The sequence below is a fragment of the Mercenaria mercenaria genome, chromosome 9 (assembly GCF_021730395.1).
Source record: "Mercenaria mercenaria strain notata chromosome 9, MADL_Memer_1, whole genome shotgun sequence".
Taxonomy (NCBI): Eukaryota; Metazoa; Mollusca; class Bivalvia; order Venerida; family Veneridae; genus Mercenaria; species Mercenaria mercenaria.
The window spans coordinates 40306621-40330583 of NC_069369.1; the positions used below are offsets into that span (position 1 = coordinate 40306621).

At 33.6% G+C, this 23963-nt stretch overlaps 1 protein-coding gene across 3 annotated transcripts in view; it reads right to left on the reverse strand.

The window, feature by feature from the left end:
• Window positions 1–23963, reverse strand: part of LOC123546912 (DE-cadherin-like) — a 230305-nt gene that overhangs the window by 194577 nt on the left and 11765 nt on the right. The window contains exon 1 of one of the 3 annotated variants that reach the window (XM_053551288.1): window positions 11135–11254. The exons of the other annotated variants lie outside the window; for them this stretch is intronic. The gene's annotated coding sequence lies outside the window, so the exon portion shown is untranslated. Of the gene's footprint in view, window positions 1–11134; window positions 11255–23963 lie in introns of those variants that run through there. 3 annotated transcript variants of the gene reach the window in all.

Genomic DNA, 23963 nt, shown 5'->3' on the forward strand with positions numbered 1-23963 from the left:
CTAGAAGAAGCTCCATATTTAATCAGTTTTAAGCATATACCATTTCTGTATACACCATTTAAAGCTTTACGAAAATCTATGAACGCAAAATACAGCTTCTTTTCTCTTTGTTAAATGTTTATGACTTTGTTTATAATTGTGCTTAAAGCAAATATACAATCTATAGTGCTTTTGTTTTTACAAAACCCATATTGGTTTTCTGAGAACAAATTGTTACTCTCAGCCCACTTGCACAGACGACTATCCAATACTGTAGAAAATAGTTTAGAAAAAAAATGCCAGTAAGCGTTATACCCCTGTAATTGTTAACGTCATCAGGATTACCCTTTCTTGGTATAGGAACTATAATACCTTTTGTCCATATTTCAGGATATACACTGTTTACAAGCAAACAAATAATTTTGCAAGGGCTAGGAGTAAGACTATCTTTACATTCTAAAAATATTTCACTAACGAACATGTCTATCCCTCCACTTTTACCACTTTTAAGTGAAGATATTGCTCCATCAACCTCAGACTATCTAACTAATTATTTATATTTTCATGTAAGTTTTCCTGGAATAAAGCTGCCTCAACTTCGTCATTGATGAAAACACCATTTTCTTCAACTAAAGTTTTAAAATGCTCAAAAATTGTACTTTTGTAATGTTTCCAACTTTAGATTTTTTGTTTTTTTAATTTTACGTATTTCCTTCCAGCTTAGCTAATTTCTGAAGGTTTCTTCTCTGTTACTCATTATATTGAGCACGTGCTTTCCTTTTAATCATTTTAGATCTTAACAATTCAATATTTTCCAAAGATTTCTCTTTTCTAAAACATTTATTAGCCGCTCTGCATTCTCTAATTCACATTCTTTATTGAACCATTGGCTCTTATATAATCGTCTACTTCTATGTTCTTTTCAGGTGAAGATTTACTAAAAATGCTTGCACTTTTATCATACAAAATACTTGTTATCTCATTTATTCCAGCATTAATATTGGTTTCCCTTGATAAATATTACTGAAAATTCTATCGCTGTTCAAAAGTTTAATAGAAATAACATTTCCATAACAATCAACCTTTTCAATTTCCCAAACAAATTTTATCACATACATTTCTACTACTGCTAATTTTACACGGTGTACAACTGTTAACATTTATGGTCCGTGGGCCAAGGCCAAAAAAAATGAAAGTCGTAACCCAGAAATTAGTCAAAGGTTGAGCTATACCATGATGTTATACTATTATTCATGAAACGTTTAAGGGTGGATGTCGGTCTGAGCAATATGTCAGTAAAATTTGATGATGATTTTAAAATTGTTGGTGTCTAATGAATACAATTTAGCATTACATAGGGATAACGCTGATTTGGATGGTGAAAAAGAAATTTGTTTGACATTTATTATAATAAATCTTATCTTTTAATGCCTGAAATAATCAATGAATTACACTGGTTGTCAAATAATGCTACGTTATATATCAAATACCGAATAAAATAGAAAAGTAGGGGTTGATTTACCCCAAATACCACATAAGTACTAACTAGACCACCTGAAATCGGTTACATGTACAAATATTGACGAGCTACTGCTGTTCAAACATTCAGTATAATTATAAAACAATTCAAATAAGTTTTCAAGGGATTAAGTTCGGATATAATTCAGATAAATCTTATAAAGATACTGCCCTGTCATTTTCAAACTGGCCGCCAGAAACAAGTTTTCAAACATACGTATGGATGAGATCTAAGAAATCATTGCTGTGATGGAGGTCATCTGATTTTATTAAAATTATTTCATTTGAAAACTACGTTACCAATATGAGCTACTTCTCTTGTTTTAATCAGATTGGTTCCGTTTTCAAAATGTGTACGTAATATACGTAACAATAATATAATTTAAATGCTGGTTTTATTCCTTTTAAAATAAAACATGTTACTCTCAGTTTTTATTCAAAGCATTGTAAATGTAGCTACAATGTAATATTAATTTATATCAAAATGGATGCCTGATAGATGTTACATATACAGTGTATCCTAGTAAAATAACGCGAAATGGAGAATTGAACATATAATGAAAGTGTCATTTTCTTTTAAAATTTAAGTAAAAAAGATCTTTGTAGAAACAGTTAAGTATTTACGACCTCTTTTTTGAGGACAAAATCCTGATTACACAATCGAAATGAGTTAGACAGTTCTAAACCTATCAAAGCAATTGATGATACATATATATATATGATGTACCTTTTGGTGATGCTTGAATGTTTTATCTATTTTGTTTGACATAGAGATTTTCAGATATATCACAATGCCAAATCCCTTCAATATCCTTCAACAAAATCCATTCAGTGCGAATGCCTCTGAAATAAACTATAAAGAATACATCTATCTATAGTCATGCATTTGCTTGACATTATTAACAGGAAGTACTGAGCTTCACAGCTATAAATTACGCAAGTCCTGGAGTCAAGAAGTCGTGTATCGTATCTGTTTGTTGCTTGGTCAATACTAATTCGTATTGTTGTAATTGATATTTAAAGTAATGTATGTTTCAGTCCATTTTGCGATGTAATTTAATAATACTACTACAATGCACCACTTGGTGTGTTCCAAACAAATGGTGCAGACTCTGTAATTGTGTACAATATGCATGTATGCATGTATGATGAACTTATTCTGATACTAATGCCAAAAAGTGACTTCTCGCAACCTCTCGCATCAAAATTTAGAGCATATTTCTGTCATATGGTGTACATTGGTGTTATAATGTATTCTCTTGTGTAATTCTGAAACATACGTTACCGAATTTAGATAAAGGTACTTACTAGATTTAATGTTTTAAACTCAGTTCCATACCGAGATAATCTATATGTAACAGTTGAATAAAATCATCTTTTGAAAGAACTAGTTTGTTTGAGTTTGTTAATAGTTTAAAAGTAGAATGTTGAATTTTATTAAGAACTCAGAATTGATAACAATGATACCACTTCCACAATATGAACAAGGAGTCTCATCTTTCCTTTCGTTAAGGAAATGTAGTACGATAGTTCAGTAATTCCGCCCCACAGTTTAAGTGATATTTGAAAATCACTATGTTCAGAGAAACAGAACTCATTGAAGAAACATGTTTTACCAAAATTTACATTTGTTTCACTACCAATGTTGTACTGCATATGTATGATGTTCTTTAACTTCACAATGTTATTTACATCAGGAATTACATCAGCAACTTTGAATACATAATGTATATAAACCGATAATTTCAGTAATACATACAATCTTACCTTCCATAAATATCATAACAACGCATTGAAAATATAACAACTTCTGTCTTTAAACCATCACAGTCCATTGAAACCCCAAAAACTATCCTAGCTTTAATGTTACCTAATGCTCCGTGTAATCATGGTAACGTATGTTTCGTCTTTGTAATGGTATAAAAACTAATTTAATTGGTGCTTTGCAATGCCAATAAGTATGATTTATTTATTAGCATGGAATAATAATAATACATGTACAGTATACGAAATATGAAATTGAATAAGTGAACTTTAAAACCCAGGTAACGTATATTCTGTTTTTAGATACCCTCATGCTTTGTATTTCGTTTGAATGAAAGTCAAAAGTATTCAGATTGCGCACACACTGTAACCAAGTGTACAGTTAAATATCAATATGCTATTTATGTTTGAAGCAGAAGCCATACAAATTGCTAATCATTGCTCTTTTTACATAGATGCTGAAAGAGATATCATTGTTTTATTATAGTTTGTCGACATCCTATATTTGGGAATAGTAACAGGGTTAAGTCGAACAAAATTAAAAAACGGTCGTTGAAATCAAAAGCGTGCTATTGCAATTGTTTTTTTAATTGTTTCCAATGTTGCTAATTCTTCAAGGTGGAAAATTTTAGTGGCGGCTGTTACGTATGTTACATTTTAAAGTATCTTTATCAACTAAAAGTCAAAATCATACAAGTAAGCTTACTTTGACATCTTATATAGGAGGAAACTATTGGTACACCAAAACTTTCTGAATGAAACACAAATAAGCTCGATTTATTGAGAAACAACATGTGATTTATAGGTATTACATTTTTATGCACGTTGTCTATAACCTAAACTGATAGAAAAATATTACATTTTATAATGAAAATATATAAGATTGTGAATTTTAACACAATTATTTGATGATGTATGATCAAAAGATATGGTAATTTTGATTATTGTACGAGGTATAAAATTGGCAAAAATGTAACTCGAGTGGGTGGGGTATTTTAACCCCTAAATTTTGGTAGAAATCGTCAAAATTTGGAATAATTTGTTACAGTGAGTCTTTAATTTATTCAGACCAGTTATATAAGCAAAGTTCTTATATTTGAACGTCAGTATTGAAACAATCTACGAAAAATTTGTGTGTAGCCAACAATATATTCAAAGAGGGAGAATTCCACATTTTTCATACACAAGGTTTACTCAAATGAGCATAATTTTTGTTTGACATATGGTAGAAAGCGAATCCCGGAATGAATGTATCAATGGCTGAAGTCGGCGAACCTTTGCCTAATTTCTGGGTTACGAAATCGAAAAACTAGAGGACTTACAGAAATTGGCCCACAGACCATTAGGACAATGTGTTGAAACAGAATACAAATCGTGAACTGTAAAATTACTAGCCAAGGGAAATAAATCCTTCAAGCATAATGCGTAATCGATTTCGCTATTACCGTTCGTCGAAAAATAGATAAAGCTATATTCCAGCATCATCACCTACTCTGTCGTTTACTATATACAGATTAGTACTATGACATAGTTCCAACATTCTATTACCGGATGTATTAACAACCGGGTTCATAGAGAATTTGTGTGGAATATTATTGAAACTATTACCTTCACAGTCACAGTCTTGAACAATAACCGGAATAAATTTATCATACTGTGAATTTATTTGAAGAAAGTCAGACTTATTACCACACCTAGCGTTTACATCACCTATCACGGCTATTTTTCCTAGCTGAGAGAACTTACGTTCACCTCTTTCTAAAAGTTAAAAATAAACCTTCATTTATTGTGAAATATACAGAATTACTGGGAGTTATGTATAAACAACATTAGTAAAACTCACATTCCGCTATCATATATTTCAGATACAGTGATACCCTTTTTTTAAGTGACTTTTATAAAACAAAGACAAACACCACCATGACCCCTTTTGAGTTTGCTGTTAAACTTTCAGGTCTAGGAACTGTAATACACTCATGTCCGTCTAAGTCGTACAGATCCTTGCTTTTTTACCAAGATTCACAAAGACAGAGACTATCAAAATTTACAACAAAAATGGATGTCATACTTTTCTCTGCTGTCCTAGTAATCATTCTCTGCACGAGATTCTGGATTAAACAGTTTATCGTCATTGAAGAGTTTATTTCGCACAAATACAGCCTTTTTTCCGAATTTACGTGCCTTGATAAGTTCTGGGATGAGGGCCTTTCTTTTCCCCTTCGCATCAGGGTCAACTGTTCAGAAACATTATAGTTGCTATATTTCAGATTTATCAGTTTTAGTGCATTTTTACCAATATCTTTGATTCCCTATCTTTGAACGACCGGTCGAATTTTGCCCGGAATCACTGTATGGTAACTACAACGGTAGCCGTGTGTTTGGATCTGTCCAATATGGCTGCTCAAAACAAAACAAAAATGGAACATCGTGTAAGATTTTGAAGCTATTTCATATGTCTTTTAAAATTTTCTTACCAAACTCTGTTCAATAAGCCTTGTAATGCTCAAAGAAATAATTGCCACACCGGCATTGCCATCTGAATGGTATTTAGCATTAATATCGCTTCATAACTCATAGAAATTGTTCATTTTCGTGTCAGGTGTTCTTAAATTTCAATTTTATTGTTAGTAAAACCAAAGAATTTTGACTTAATGGATATGAATATACTTAACTATAATCTCTAGTATAAGTATTTACAAACTGTGGTATGTACAAAACACCTGAATATTGAAAAGGACATAAATCTTTGACAGTAATAGAAGCATTGAAGTAACGGTTTGGATCATAAGTGTACGCCGGTTTGGATAACTTAAAGTCTCTTTGGATGTTTGTGGTTTGGACTTACCTTTCTAACTGCTAATGTATGTTTTTAACTATGTTTTCATAGTTTGCATACATGTTCAAATATAACTTCTTACAGAGCATGTCCATCAAAAACTTGTTGCTAGATTTTTATAAATGCATATAAAGTTGAGATATATACCTTAAACGATTATCAATATGATTTGTTAATTAAACCAGTGTACTCAGACTGGTGTCACTAATGCCAATTTGAAAGATAGTCTTTTCAAAATAGTTTGAAATGTATACCAGATGACTAGGAAAATTGTTTGTAAATTGAAAACGTTTTGGTGCAAAAGTTTCACGAGACCAGAGTTAGTTTTATACCTTGGCGCACACCTCACACGTAATATATGCGTTAGCACTTAACCAAAGAAACATGCCTGCTGGATGATTTTTACAGGGGATAGTTTTAGGTTTTCCAGAAATACGTTAAGCGATAGGTTGAATATATAAGGTTTGCTATACAGGGCTAACAGACGACAAGTTTACCTTATCACCTTTCCGTATGTACTACAAGACTTTAGTCTTATACTCCCCTATAGTCAGGTGACTTTGCTATCCAAGACGATGTCCAACTGCTTATTTCTTTCTTTTACGTTATGTACACGTTAAGCTTTATCTATGCACTTTTGTACGTACACATCCATGCATACATACATAAGGTTTTCGGTGTGAAGGGACTGGGTTCTTACAATGTGTTTTTTTTTTTTTCGAAAAGATATTTTCCTTGTAATAATTTTCATTTCTTAAGCGAAGCAGTGTCATTGACCCAACTAAAACACACAAGTGGGGGAGGAATGGCCAATAAAAGCAATGAAAAACACCATTCGTCATAAATGGAAATTTAAACGCACAGGCCTAGCAGTTACTTTTTACAGGGTGCAAGAACACAATAGTGTTGCTTATTATGCATGACGGCTAAATGATCTGATGATAAGGCCCCATTAAAATTTTTACTGTCTCCCGATCCTACATTTCGAGGAACAGGAGATAAAACTTTCTTAGGAAAATAATTATTCACTTGTTTGTATATTTATATACTGATTTCTGTTATATATTTGAAAATCATTTCACAACTGTTTACATGATTTTGTCTCTTTGCGAGGGAGCAATTGTCAAATCTAAATGAAGACAACAAAGCTCGACTACTGAAGTACATTGTCACTAAAAAAGCTAAAGGTATCAATGAGTGCGTAAACAATTTTGCTTAAAGTTATGTTTAAGCCACTTTACTTTTCCCATGAGATACCTGCTAAAATACAAAACCTTAACCAAGAATTTCTAAGTCACATTAGAGGTATATCGTTTTGAAAAAGCAAGGCAGAATCGTGGAACCTATGCACAATATGTCGAATCATCACAGTGAAGAAGTGTTGGAGTTGTGAAGTTTAATTTCATTCTTAACGAGTTATGAAGACTGTTCATTGCATGTTAGATCAGTAAACATAATCCATGTAACTAGTGGTACTGAGATACCTGTTGCCGAATAAAAGGCCTTTGTGACAAGCAAACTATTGCGGTTATGTGCTTTACATGCCAGATCATCACACTGAACAATTTAGTTTCGTTTCAATACAGAATACATGTACTATCAATTTTCAAATCAGGACGCTGAAGCTGATGAACGGATGTGTGCAATAGCCATGTGTATTTTTCATTTTTGAATTGCGAAACACAAACTTGCACAGTCCGTTTGTAATTGAATTGGCTGCAGGGGCGATAAACAAAAGCTTTTAATAGGGACCAATTTTCTATTCATTTTCTGATCGCTGTTCCCAAAACGCAACTGAAAAATGAGATAGACAAACGAACTTTGAAAGAATTTGTTTTAGATCGAATCATCCTAGATTATCCGAACCAGCTGTACACTTAAACGTACTTACCTATCAGGATATATAATGCTTCATTTTATATTTGATTCCGGAAATAAATCTTAAATTATAGAATTATTATTTTATCGTTTATATACACTTTTTCCTTTAAGCTTATATATTTAGTTTAATAACCTTTAGTTTGCTTCTTTCCCTAGATTTATTCTTGGTGATACATAAAATTTTTGTGTCGATTCGCCTTATAATCCATGTCACTAGAGTTTATGCCATTCTGATATCCCAGAAATTTGTGAAAGAGATAATTGTATTTGTATCTGGTTTTGTCAGCCTAGATACCGATCATGTGAATTTAGATGCTATCCAAACCGTTACATATACTAAATCCAAACCGTTAACTGGTTTTCCCTTACTTGCATCTAAACCAGTACATACTTGATACATGTGGTTGACTTTAGGCTGTATTTAGTTGCAAAACTACTGATTTTTCAGTTAAAAGACCAATAGGTACTTATGCAAAAATGCTTCTTCTTTCTTTTTAAACTATTTTTACTGATGATACAACTGCAAAAAGTTTGATAACATCATTTTAAAGTGTTGTTTTCGCTTTTGAATGCTACAGTCAGCACGTTTTTATCATTTATTGATTTTAACTGGAATGATTTGATCATTTTATAACCCATAATTTAGACGTTAGATTGATGAGACAAAATGGTATAAAGTTTTATTTAAAAACTATTCTGATAAATGGTAGAAATCAGCCAAACTTACGCCATGTCTCTGTCTCTTTTGCTCTGAGAGAGGCCATATTGGACAGATCCAAACATACGGCTACCGTTTTAGTTACCATACAGTGGGAATAGAACTTCTGATTCTGTGAGACCTGTCAATATGTTCTCTACTACTTGCCTTTGGAATTTTCTTAACAGAGAAATCTATTACTTTGGCTTCATAGTTTTCACTATTGGACCCCTGGTGTAATATCTGGCATTTCCGACGATTCTAAGGACAGACCTGCCACAATTTTGATAGTACCATCAACGCTACTTTCTTCACGGACTGACCGTGCAGAATCATTTGGTTTGTTCACCGCGAATTCTCTAGCCGTGTCTACCATACAATCTCTAGCGTAGTTTACCGTACAATCTTTAACATTGTTTATCGTATAATCTCTAAATTGTTCATCGCACAATCTCTAGCATTGTTTACCGTACAATCAATACAGGGGGAAGGGGCAAATGTCCTATCTACCATTTCAACTGGGGTGTGGGGGCAAATGTCCAGAAGTCTATTTTTTATTGGGGAATTGGGGGGTGGGGGTGGGAGGGGGGCAAATGTCCTGGGGACAAATGTCCGGATCCCGAGACTCTTTTATGTTTCAATTTTCTGATCTCAGTTCACAGTTTTCTTGCTTTGATATTTTAAAATCATTTTGTATATGACCTATATTTGTCTTATTGACTGACATGACATCTGTGCAAGTCGAAAGTGTGTCAAACTGCTCATTTTCAGCTCCATACTATTCAAGCGTGATCTTATGTCAACAACGTTTTTTTTTTGTATAAAAGCCCTGCTCCGTGGCTATTCAAGTTCTAGTGTGTGTATGCAACCCATGATTACAATAGGTAACAGTTAACGGCTACGCACTACACTTTAGCATGCAAATTCACGGGAATTTTATATAGAATTTTATATAAAATAGACTCTATTTTGACAGGCGTCACTGTTCATATACAGGATTTTCATGTTTTTTCAGTGACAATTTAAGGTTAAAAGGTAGGGAGCAGGGCTTTAAATTCATTTGGCTTAATTTCTTATCAACATTGTCTGGCCTTTGTAAAATACACTGGAAAATGTTATTCTGTTGGTTTAGCTGGAAATCTACTGGTGAACCAGAGTTCATATTCATGTATGTTTATGTGTGTTTTTTTGGGGGGTTTAACGCCGTATTTCAACAGTATTTCAGTTATATAACGGCGCGTATGTATGTTGGTGTTTGTTTTGGGTTTAACGCAGTTTTTCAACAGTATTTCAGTTATGTAACGGCGCGTATGTATGTTGGTGTTTGTTTTGTGTTTAACGCCGTTTTTCAACAGTATTTCAGTTATGTAACGGCGCGTATGTATGTTGGTGTTTGTTTTGGGTTTAACGCCATTTTTCAACAGTATTTTAGTTATGTAACGGCGCGTATGTATGTTGGTGTTTGTTTTGGGTATAACGCCGTTTTTCAACAGTATTTTAGTGACAAGACTGATTCGCCTAGTTACAATGTGCAGATATGGGCGTTGACATACTTGGATACAATACACTATGTTGTTTTGATGTGTTGGTCACCGTTTGGCTCTTTGTCTGCTTCTTCGGTGCATCTAGCCTCAGTGTACATTTCGTTAGGCGTAATATCTTTCCGTTTTCTACCCATTAATAGCGAATACTAATCCAGTACATAACTCTCGCAATAACCCACATAATAATCCATACTCTGTTCATTATTGATAAAGTCCTTTTGATATATGTTTTATTTATTATTTAGACGTAACATTGTTTTGAAAAAAATAAAAATACACCCATTTTCATAATTAAAAAAGGACCTTATTCATGTCTGACGTCGCGGGAGTGTTATAAAGCTATTGTTTAATTTCAGTATTTCTTTTACTAGTACATAATAACTTTTTGAAGTTTCACGTCGTTTATTAATTAAGTAAACAATACGCTTGACCCATATATATCACATCTTTACGGAACATGTTCGAGTTGTCAAAAAAATTATGTGCTAACATGATCTCTACAGACAGTGATAGAGAAAATTTCGATCTTGCAGGGAAAGGTAACAACCAATAAAAATCTTTTTACAATGATTGTTTAAGTCGTTTAGTACAAATGATAAAATGCGCGACAGGGCGTCGCTTTTTATTTTGCAACGCTCTATCGGGCATTATCAATTTATTCAACTCTTTTCATAAATCTAAAACCTTGGTAATCTAGCAGCAATCTGATTTAATTTTTAAGTTTACATGTATTTCACATTCAATCATTGTATTCAACTCGTTTGACAAATTTGATATGAAAAAAAAAAACGCTGATGTAATAATTTCTAAAATTCCTCAAAACTGCACCTATATTTCCCTTTTTTTAAATTTGTTAGGTTGTAAGTGAACATTTTATTTGTCTTTTATTCTTTATTAGTATGAAAAGTGCCTTACCTGCCTAAAATTGAACATCCCAAAATGGTATTGTCTTACATACAACGACAGCCCATTTGATTTATAATTTATTCTCCTTCTATCTACATCCAACACTATTCAAGCATAAGCATGACTTAAGTATGCTGGTAAATGATGTAAAATCCAATTCAATAAACTAATATGTTTGCTTCTTCGTTTGGTCTGATGCCCACACGAATACACAGTGTATGATCAAAATATCTTACATAGGGAAATAGAAAAACGTAACATGAAAAACAGCATTTTCTTTATTTTAACAGTTGAAGTTGTACCGTGCTTAATATAGTAAAGACAGAAATCTACACATTCTTATTTAAAGAATTTTCGAGGGAGGACTCTTTCTATCTTTTTTTTTTTTTTTTTTTTTTTTGTTAAACGCTCTTAAATTAAAGATATACTTGCAAAATACCAGCAAAGAAAAAAAAAAACAAGAAAAAAAAGAAAATACGACATCTTTTATAACGCTCAGATTGAACATTTAGTAAAATGAATCTCGGTGTTCGCTCATTTTAGAATGCACATTTAAAAATACAAATTTATATGATTATATCGTGTTACTGATGTTTACTTCTGAAGACAAATACTAGATAATTTTAGACTTAAAGTTTGCTTCTATATTCCTCGCGTTATCTACAATAAAACCATTCTCTGTAATTTATCCCACGCCAAAGGCGAAGGGGATATTAGAAATGCTCTCCGTCCGTGCGTGCGTCCGTCTGTCCGCAACGATCATTGTCCGGAGCATAACTCCAAAAGTACTGGAGGGATTTTCTTCAAACTTCATATACTGATAGAACACATTGGGAGGAAGTGCAATGTGCAAGAACAATAACTCTACCTTGCCTTTTTTTGAGTTATTCCCCTTTATCTTATTTTCTTAAAAAATTTTGTCCGGGGCATAACTCCAAAAGTACTGGAGGGATTTTCTTCAAACTTCATACACTGATAGAACACATTGGGAGGAAGTGCAGCTTTCAAGAACAATAACTCTGCCTTGCCTTTTTTTTGAGTTATTCCCCTTTATCATATTTTCTTAAAAAAATTTGTCCGGAGCATATCTTTTTCATGCATGGAGGGATTTTGATATATCTTGTCACAAATGTTCACCACCACAAGGCGGAGTGTCAAGCGCAAGAACCAGGTCCCTAGGTCTAAGGTCAAGGTCACACTTAGAGGTCAAAGGATACAAAAATGAAAACCTTGTCCGGAGCATTTCTTCTTCATGCATAGAGGGATTTTGATATAACTTGGCACAAATGTTCACCACCACGAGACAGAGTGTCATGCGCAAGATCCAGGTCCCTAGGTCTAAGGTCAAGGTCACACTTAGAGGCCAAATGTCAGATACAAGAATTACTTTGTCCGAAGCATTTCTTCTTCATGCATGGAGGGATTTTGATGTAACTTGGCACACCATCATGAGACGAAGTGTCATGCGCAGTTCCCTTCTTTAGAATTACTTCCCTTTGTTGTTACTTCAAATAGCTTTTATTGTAACTTTTTCATTACTAGTCGTAGGGAAAAATAGAGACCACTTTTCTGTAGTACAACATGCATGCTACATCCAATTTTGAGGTGTATTTTGACCAATCTCTAACCTGGTAAAGATTTTTGTGTTGACTTACAATTTTTTTTTTATTTTTTATTTTTTTTAAGATTAACTTCCCTTAGTTGTTACTATAAATAACTTATATTGTAACATTTTTATAATTTACCATAGGGAAAAAACAAGACTACTTTTCTGTGGTACAACATAGATGTTACTTTCCAATTTTAGGTGTATTTTAAGATATCTCTACCTGGTAAGGAGGTTTCTTGTGGACTTAGAAAAACAAAAGACTTACAATGATTACTAAACAACCACAAAATTAAAATTCCATTTGCAAATACAGCTGCTAGAGTAAAGAAATTTGCTGTGACGGGCATATATTGTGACATTCTGGCACTCTTGTTCCCTGTTAGCTTTCCATTCCTTCTTTTTACAGTAGCCATATAGAAAAAACATCATAGCTATACTGTTCATGAAAATTAATAAAATTTAGCAGTAAACCACCTCACTACTGACTTATTCTTTCTTCCACATCTTTAAAACCCCTGATGCGGACCACATCTAAACGGTTCTTCAAAGCTTTCCCCAAAATTAATACTTTCAGACACTAACTTGCCAGGAACTTTAGCCTTCAATTATAATATACCCGGCGGGGGGATTGGCCATGTCTAACATGGCTCTTGTTTAAATATTTTAAAAAAAATACATACTTGTATCTAAACAAAATGCATATGGTGATTCCAGCAGTCCTAAAGTTTACACTTTAAGGTCCGCGAAGTGTATGTGATACCACCTTTAATTCTGGATCTTATATTTCATAGACCATCGGTGTTCATGTCGGCAAGAATAACCATTGGTCACAAGTTTGTAACTAAACTCTTCCACCCAAAAAAATTGAAACAGCCGTTATGATTGGACACTAAGGTCCGTGTAAAGCATTGTGTAAATACAATAATTTTGGCTGTTTTATTTCAAGCGCCATCTCCCTGTATGACATTCGAAACAAATACGGAAGACAGTGTGTTGGAGCTTTGTGCTTGAAATTATTTATACAGGGTATATTAACCTCTATAACATATACTTTTACGATTGTGCTCCATTTTGTTTATAAATTTATTTTCAGAGAAGTATCCTTAATGTTGCAAAAAAATAAAACATGGTTTAAAATCTGCAAACTGATATTTGAACAAGAACAGCAAAAATGAAAAAGATAATGCTATATTCAAATGAGGTACAGGTCTATTTGTTTTTCAATCTAAAATATATAACAACCTTCAAACATATATTTTAGTGTTATGTTATCTTATAAACACTCCAAAGGCTGGGCATATATAAATTACACGCTTTAAAGGCATAAACCTGAATTTCCGAAATAAATGTCCCCTCTGATGTTCTGACCAATTATGTATTATACGTTATATTCTTGCATACCAGACGGGGATTTCCGGTATTTTTACCGGTGCTGGAAAAATCCATCTTACACCCCGGGGTGTAAGATGACTCTCGTGCTGTAAATGACGTATTACGAACTACATATATGTAGAAAAGTTATGTTGTAATTTATATTTTATTTAAAAAATGGAATAAAAATTCAATACTTTGACAGTTCCTATTGGTTCCTGATAGTATATTTCTCGATTCAAATCACGTTATTTTATCAAAACTTCATAACGTTACGCTGCAACTGATAAAACAAAACCGGAACTAAACATTGTTATTTGTTTTGAAACGTCATGACGTCTTTCCTGTTTATGGACGTTGGTTTCCCGCGCTTTGTTTAAATACACTGCTCTAAGAAATAGTTCTAAAAAGAAAGCTGTGCGATTGATTTTATTTTTATTTTTATTTCTTGAAATCAGTATGCAAGAAAAAGATTCTGTCACTGGTTATAGGTGCAGATGGAAATATCCGGCTCTCGGGTAACTGTTTAGGCGGTAACTCGGCAGGGAGCCTCGTTACCGCCTAAACAGTTACCCTCGAGGCCGGATATTCCCATCTGCACCTACAACCAGTGAAAGAATCTTATAGTATCCCATATGTTGTGCTATAGATGAATTGTTTTGTAACATTTTAACAGATGCCATCTTGTACGAAACTGTAATATGTTAAATATTTTAAAAAGCCAATATCATGTTCAGTCTGAATCCGAACATATATGCCCAACTTTACGTATCAAATGTTTATAAGGAGCAAGGATGTACTGTAATCCTTTGACTGATCTTTTAACATCATGCTATGTGTTAGGGCTGTGACTTTGTCACCTGAACTTTGTCGTAGAATGGAATCTAGAATATGATATGAAAGTTAAGTGTTTGACGTAACAATATGGCAATAGTATGCCTAGTTATCGGGAAATGGATCTTTTGTCATTTCCTCTTGCTGGCCATTGGTCATCATATTTAGATCAGTATTAGACCAGAGCAGAGTCTGGAAATGTTTTAAGGCTATAAGTTGAAAAATCCTGCAAATAAGGTTAAAAAAGCTGTAAAAAACTGCCTCATTTTCCATTTCTTTCCATCCTTCTTTTAAGTAGCCAATTAGAAAGAAATCTGCTATCTGTTCATGAAATTTATAAAATTTGCGTACACCACACCCGCACGACTTTTTTTTTTAAATCTTATAAACATATTAATGCTAAACGGTCTTTCTAGCTTTAAAATTAATTTTCCACTTGGGATTGCATTTCTTTCTATATACGATGGTTCAACTTGGTTGTTTACCAATATTTTAAAAAATTACAAATGGTTTAAATAAAAATTTTCCAGCAGCATGTTTAGCAATTTAAGTGCGAAGTATTGATACACCTTAAGTCATGGCATCTTTATATTAAGCTGGCTAAATTCATGTCTCTTAACCAGCCAGTTTTTAATAAACGTTACGGAACCTGAGTTAGAATGCATAACGTTCCGTTAAAGCTTGGGTGTTACGTCAATAATTGCGTTTATTACAAGCCATCCCTTGCATTTCGAAACAAATCAAAATTGTGTTGGGTTATGTGCTTGAAATTATTTTAAGGTATGGTAAACTTCATCACGAGGCCCTTTTTTTAAAATTTCAGCAACGATTTAAGGCGAAAAAATAACATGGTTAAAATCTGCAACCGATATAACAGAACACAAAATGAAAAGTATGTATATTAATTGAAAGTACTAGGCTATTTATTTTCCCACCCTGAAATATAAACCCAACATGTGCTTATGTTATTTATACCTCAATATAGCGGGGATATTAGATAGTTACACGCTTTAAAAGGCATAAATAATTTATAAATTTGATGTAATTTACTATTATACTTGTAGTATTTTTGTAGCTAAGTAATTCTTTTTCTATTTAAACAATCAGTCTGACAAACTTTTAATATTAAATATCTAACACAAAGCACAATATATGTCATCTGACCAAAATATGAATATAATCAAGTTTTAAAACAAGATTACTAATTATGATCTTTTGAACATAATGTTTTGTATTTATAACAGTCGTGAGAACAAAGTTATATATAAATCAAGTTGACACAAATTCAATATATATTATCGAAATGCTTTGATATTTCATCTGACAGGTTTTCATATTTAGATCAATCTAACCACAAAATTTCTAAGTAATAATTAAAACCTGTTTCAATTAAAATCTGAACACCATAATTTCATGTACAATCAAAGCTCGACAAATTTAAAGAAATTACTGACACAATTTTGAATTTTACAATCAGAACCTGCACAATTTTCATTTTATTAATCTAAACAATTTGAATTCATCAATATGAATGGTATTGGATGATTCAGTTCTTTCTATAAATCAACTTCTGACACAATTTAATAAATTAATGGATAACTCGTTGAATTTCCAGCTGACAAAGTTTTCAATTAATCGTTTAAAAATTTTCATAATGAAAATCTGACAAAGTTTTCAATATAAATCAATCTAACACAAGTTTTTCAATATAATCAATTACTGAAGTTAATATATTTAACTCTGCAACTGGTGTTGAATAACAATCAGTCTGACTACGGGTTTTAATCAACACACAAATTTTCAATAGGTCAATCAACACAAGTTTTAGGTTGGAACTCAGTCAGGGGTGCCCAGTTTTATAAATTCACAAATTTCAAAATGCACAACACAAGTTACAATTAATCATTTTTGACAACAGGGTTTAATTTTCCCCCAATCGATGATAATAATCAGAACACGGGGGTAGTTTATTTGTCTAATCTACATTTAAGTTTCACATACTTTTATAAATCTGACACAAGTTTTTAGATATTATTGAAAAGTTTAATTAAATTGTAAATTTATATACTCAATCTACTCAGTTTCAAAATAATCAGTCTGACACAAGTTTGAATATAATCAATCTAACGCAAGTTGAATATAATCAGTGTGACATAAGTTTGAATATAATCAATCTAACACAAATTACAATATAATCAATCTGACATAAGTTTGAATATAATCAGTCTGACACAAGTTTCAATATAATCAATCTGACACAAATTTCAATATAATTAATCGAACACGCGCTTGAATATAATCAGTCTGACAGAAGTTTCAATATAATCAATCTAACACAAATTTCAAAATAATCAATCTAACACAAGTTTCAATATAATCAGTCTGACACAAGCTTCAATATAATCAATCTAACACAAGTTTCAATATAATCAGTCTGACACAAGTTTCAATATAATCAATCTGACACAAGTTTCAATATAATCAGTCTGACACAAGTTTCAATATAATCAATCTAACACAAATTTCAAAATAATCAATCTAACACAAGTTTCAATATAATCAGTCTGACACAAGTTTCAATATAATCAATCTACCACAAATTACAATATAACTAATCGAACACAAGTTTGAATATGATCAGTCTGACACAAGTTTGAATATAATCAGTCTGACACATGTTTCAATATAATCAATCTAACACAAGTTTCAATATAATCAATCTGACACAAATTTCAATATAATCAATCTAACACAAGTTTCAAAATAATCAGTCTGACACAAGTTTCAATATAATCAATCTACCACAAATTACAATATAATTAATCGAACACAAGTTTGAATATAATCAGGCTGATACAAGTTTGAGTATAATCAGTCTGACACAAGTTTCAATATAACTAATCTAACACAAGCTTCAATAAATTATCAATCTGACGCAAGATTTAATATAATCAATCTGACACAAGTTTCAATATAATCAATCTGACACAAGTTTCAATATAATCAGTCTGACACAAGTTCGAATATGATCAGTCTGACACAAGTTTCAATATAATCAATCTAACACAAGCTTCAATAAATTATCAATCTGACGGAAGATTTAATATAATCAATCTGACACAAGTTTCAATATAATCAGTCTGACACAAGTTTCAATAAAATCAATCTGACACAAGTTTCAATATAATTAATCAAACACGCGCTTGAATATAATCAGTCTGACACAAGTTTGAATATGATCAGTCTGACACAAGTTTCAATATAACTAATCTAACACAAGCCTCAATAAATTATCAATCTGACGTAAGATTTAATATAAGCAATCTGATACAAGTTCAGTAAATTATTAGTCTGACGCAAGTTTCAATAAATTATCAATCTGACGCAAGATTTAATATAAGCATCTGATACAAGTTCAGTAAATTATTAGTCTGACGCAAGTTTCAATAAATTATCAATCTGACACAAGTTTTACAGTACAATTTAGGGCATTCGTTAACAAGAGGACCAAATGGTCCTAGGTCGCTCACCCGAGGAAATCTGGAATAATCTTGCTGAAAATGTGACTGAAGAAAAAGAATTACGCATTTCTTGAAGAAAGAAACAGAGAGAAATCATTCCGGCTGCTGCATTCTTAATCTTTAACCTATTGATCTTAAAAGCGATAGGGGTTATCTGCTCCATTTGGCCAATCGCTCCTCCAAGTCTGAAGGGTGTAGGTTAAAGGACCATCCAAAAATATGAAATTTTACCAGGAACAGTGTACATTCTGATCAAATTTCATGAATATCCAGTAAAAATGCAGCCCCTACTGCAGACACAAGGTTTTTTTATTTGACCGGGTAATCCAGTTTTTGAACCCAGATGACCTATATACAAACTTGACTAAGACTTCATCAAGACAAACAATCTAATAAAATTTCATGAATACCAATGTCAAATGCAGCCCCTATTGCATACACAAGGTTTTTTCTTTGATTTGACCTGGTAACCTAGTTTTGACCCCAGTTGACCCATAATCAAACTTCACCTAGACTTAATCTTGGCGATTATTCTGATTACATTTCATGAATATCCAGTGAAAACTTTAGCCCCTATTGCACACACCAAGTTTTTTTTATTTGAACGGGTGACCTAGTTTTTTATCCCAGATAACCTACATTCAAACTTGTCCTAGACTTGATCAAGACAAACAATCTGATCAAATTCCACGAATATCCAGTGAAAAATGCAGTCCCTATTGCATATACAAAGTTTTTCTTTGATTTGACCAGGTGACCTAGTTTTTCACCCCAGATAACACATATTCAAATCTGACCTAGATTTGATCAAGAAAAGCATTCTGATTAAATTTCGCGAATGACCAATGAAAAATGCATTCCCTAATGCAACACACAGTCTTTTCTTTAATTTTGACCGGGGTGACCACTAGCTATTATTTATTCCAGAAAGTAATTTTAACAAACATTATTTTTCAAAACCTTTACTCTAGATATCATCAAGACAAACATTTTGATCAAAGTCCACGAATATTCAGTGAAACGTGAGCCCCTATTACATTCACAAGGTTTTTCTTTGATTCGACCAGGTGACCTACTTTTTGACCTCAGATTACCCATATTCAAATTTGACCTAGATTTTATCAACACAAACTTTCTGATCGAATTGCACGAAGATCCAGTGAAGAATGCAGCCCATATTGCATACACAAGGTTTTCCTTTGATTTGACCGGGTGACCTAGTTTTAACCCAGTTGACCCATAATCAAACTTCAGCTAGACTTCTTCTTGGCAATTATCCTGATTAAATTTCATGAATATCCAGTGAAAAATTCAGCCCCTATTGAACACACTAAGTTTTTATTTGATTTGACCGAGTGACCTAGTTTTTGACCCCAGATAACCTATATTCAAACTTGACCTAGATTTCATCAAGACAAACAATCTGATAATATTCCAAGAATATCCAGTGAAAAATGCAGCCCCTATTGCATATACACGGTTTTTCTTTGATTTGACCAGGTGACCAAGTTCAAACTTGACTTAGATTTGATTAATAAGATCATTCTAGTCAAATTTCACAAATGTCCAGTGAAAAATGCAGCCCCTATTGCACACACACAGTTTTTTCTTTGATTTGACCGGGTGACCTAGTTTTTACCACAAATAATCCATATTCAAACTTTGCCTAGATTTTATGAAGACAAACATTTTGATCAAATTCCATGAATATTCAGTGCAAAATGCAGCCCCTATTGCATGCACAATGTTTTTCTTTGATTCGACCAGGTGACCTACTTTTTAAGCTCAGATGACTCATATTCGAACTTGACCTAGATTTCATCAACAAAAACATTCTGATCAAAATTCATGAAGATCCAGTGAAGAATGCAGCCCCTATTGCATACAAAATGTTTTTCTTTGATTTGACCGGGTGACCTAGTTTTTGACCCCAGATGACCCATATTTAACTTGATCTAGAATTTACCAAGGCTAACATTCTGATAAAAGTTCATGAAGATCCAATGCAAAATTCAGCCCCTATTGCACACATCAAGTCTTTCTTTGATTTGACCAAGTGACCTAGTTTTTGACCCCAGATGACTTATATTCAACCTTGACTTAGATTTGATCAAGACAAACAATCTGATCAAACTCCACGAATGTCCAGTGAAAAATTTAGCCCCTATTGCATACACAAGGATTTTCTTTGTTTTGACTCGGTGACCTAGTTTTTTTTATCCCAGATAATCCATATTCAAACTTGATCTAGATTTGATCAGGAAGATCATTCTGATTAAATTTCACGAATGTCCTGTGAAAAATACAGCCCCTAATGCACACTTACAGTTTTGTCTTTAATTTGCCCGGGTGACCTAGCTTTTTATCCAAGATAATCCATATTCAAACTTTGCCTAGATTTCATCATGACAAATATTGTGATCAAATTCCACGAATATTCAGTGAAAAATGCATCCCATATTTCATACACAAGGTTTTTCTCTGATTCGACCAGGTGACCTACATTTTTACCTCAGATGACCCATATTCAAACTTGACCTGGATCTCATCAACAAAAACATTCTGATCAAATTTCATGAAGATCCAGTGAAGAATGCAGTCCCTATTGCATGCACAAGGCTTTTCTTTGATTTGACCGGATGACCTAGTTTTTGAACCCAGATGACCCATACTTTACTTGACCTCGAATTTACCAAGGCAAACATTCTGATAAAATTTCATCAAGATCCAATGAAAAATGTAGCCCCTATTACATGCACAATGTTTTTCTTTGATTTGACCTTGTGACCTAGTTTTTACCCCAGATAATAAATATTCGAACTTGATCTAGAGTTCATCAAGGCATTCATTCTGATCAAATTTCATGAAGATCAAGTAAAAAATACAGCCTCTATTGCATATACAAGCTTAGTGTGAACAGACGGCAGGCGAAGGACGACGGGCGTCGAGCGATCACATTGCTCAGGTGAGCTAAAAATGAATAATTTGTTTACCATCAGTTTCAAAGAAAACAAATTAGCCTGACACGGATATCAAATCTAATAAATACAGGCATAAATACAGGCATCTTTGTGACGACTGTTACACTTTCCAGCTTTTCATGTTGGAGGAAGACCCCAGGTGCCCCTCTGGCCATTATTTCGTCAGAGGCGGACGCCTGGGTAGAACAAATGACCTTCCGTAAGCCAGCTGGATGGCTTCCTCACATAAAGAATTCTACGCCCCAAGTGAGGCTCGAAACCACATCGGTGATGAGCAATTAATTTGAAGTCAGTGACCTTAACCACTCGGCCAAGAGTATCCGGAATTTCATAACGTTTGTTTTTCTCGACTTTACATGCTTTTGAATAAGAGCCGAACAAAGCAGCGTGTACGATGAGCATCGGCACCGCTAGATTTGGAGAACGCAGTAGGGGCAAAGAAGACGAAGAGTAGTGCGCACGGGGGTTCTTTTGAGATGCTGACGTCGGCTTCATGCCGACGGTCCACCAGAGGCGAACCATTTATTGAATTCTAAAATGGCTAAAGTGACTTCACGAATAGTTCATGCTACACTGGCTTCAATGGTTCCAGTAGCTCCGCCAATAGCTCATGGTACAGCAACGGTGCCGCAAGTTGCTAGGTCAACGGTAACGGGCCATGCATTGGAATGTGTTCCTCCGACTGCGAATATAGATAATAGTAATGATTTTTTTTGTAAGTTATTCCGCCCAGTTGGTCTGTGGTCCACATTCATGGTCATTTAGGTTTTCATGTTATAACAACATTAAAAATCATACCAGTATGTCGACTTTACCTTGTTGCTTTAAATTTAGCACGGTGAGCAAGAGGCTAAATGCCTTGAGCTTGGCCAATCGGGGCAGTTGTACATCAAGCTTTGGCAATCAACAAAATCGATTTATAGTATTGAAACATTGATACATGAATCTATTTTCCTAGAGACTCACCTGCAAATGACACAGGAGATATCAAAATACACGAATACTATAAGAACAGCGATCAAGATGCTGGAATTTTTTTAACCAACAGTTTAGGTTGTGGTTAATCGTTTGATACTGTGGCAGAAAGGATATTTCAGTTAGGATGTAACTCGGAAATGGCTAAGCGTAGGATGTAACTCGGAAATGGCTAAGTTAGAATTTCGGTTTCTGACTATATGTCCAGAAGGTTTTTGCCTTTTAGGTTTAAAGGATAAAGATGGAAATATTTTACAGACAAGGTTTTGCCCATTGGATCAAAAATAAATTGTACGTGGTTTGAAAAGGTTTTTTTACCTTCTTGTGATGACTAGTTCAATTGTTTACTCTTTGTGAGTAATTTGAACTTAGTTGTTCTAGGCACATTAAAGGTTTGATGCGTTGGATGGTCTTTCATTAATAAAACATTTGCTGCTGCAAGACGACGGTCTTGTGGAGTGAACTTTGATTTTCAGTTTTATGGCCTTTGGTGAAAAGGATGTAGTGGATGTAAAAAAAGAACATTGAAAGGAGTTGGAAAGATGCAGAACATTAGTTTGTAACATTGTGTTGGGAACTATTTAGGGCATACTGTATCGAAAACAAATTGATATTATAATCAAGTTCATCAATGACAATTTCAAGTGCAGAAATATTTTTCATGGGCGTTATTTCGTATTCATTCTGCAGTGGAACTATTTCGGAAAAGAATCAATAGCCATGCTGCCAAACAATCATTGTTTCTAAATAAAACAGCTGGATTGAAGGGAGTTAACTCCATTTTTATTTATTTATCTTTTCTTGGTAGTTTTTTGTTTATAACGAAGATATCCTCTGCATTGCAAACATTTATATTACGTGGTATCATTTGTTTTCATTGGAAAAGTAAACACCCTAATACTGTTTCCTTTCTTCACCGCAATGCTCGCTGTTTCCAGACGGGTTCGGCTCCCTCTCTTTTTGGACATGTTCAGCTTTACGATCAGTCAGCCTTCTGTGGTATTCAGTTTAAGCCCCATTTCGGGCGTATTTTAAGCCTCTTTTCGGGCGTGGTTTAAGCCTTATTTCGGGCGTGGTTAAGCCTTATTTCGGGCGTGGTTTAAACCTTATTTCGGGCGTGGTTTAAGACATGTTCAGCTTTACGATCAGTCAGCCTTCTGTGGTATTCAGTTTAAGCCCCATTTCGGGCGTATTTTAGGCCTCTTTTCGGGCGTGGTTTAAGCCTTATTTCGGGCGTGGTTTAAACCTTATTTCGGGCGTAATTTCTTATAATAGCATGCTTCTGGTAAGCCATTTGTCGCATTGATTGTAGCTTTTTGTGTGAAAGCCTTTTGTGGCATTAAACAGATAGTTGTAATGTCGGCCTAAACGACTATTTGTTTGGTAACTGGTTGACCTTATGGAATTAACATGATGAGTGCGGGAACCATGCACGATTCATGCCAAGGAAATATTATCTCTGGTATTTTTTTGTATTTACTTAGATAAAATGTATTAAATTTATAATAATGTATACGTAAATACAGTCAAACTCGCTTTATACGAAC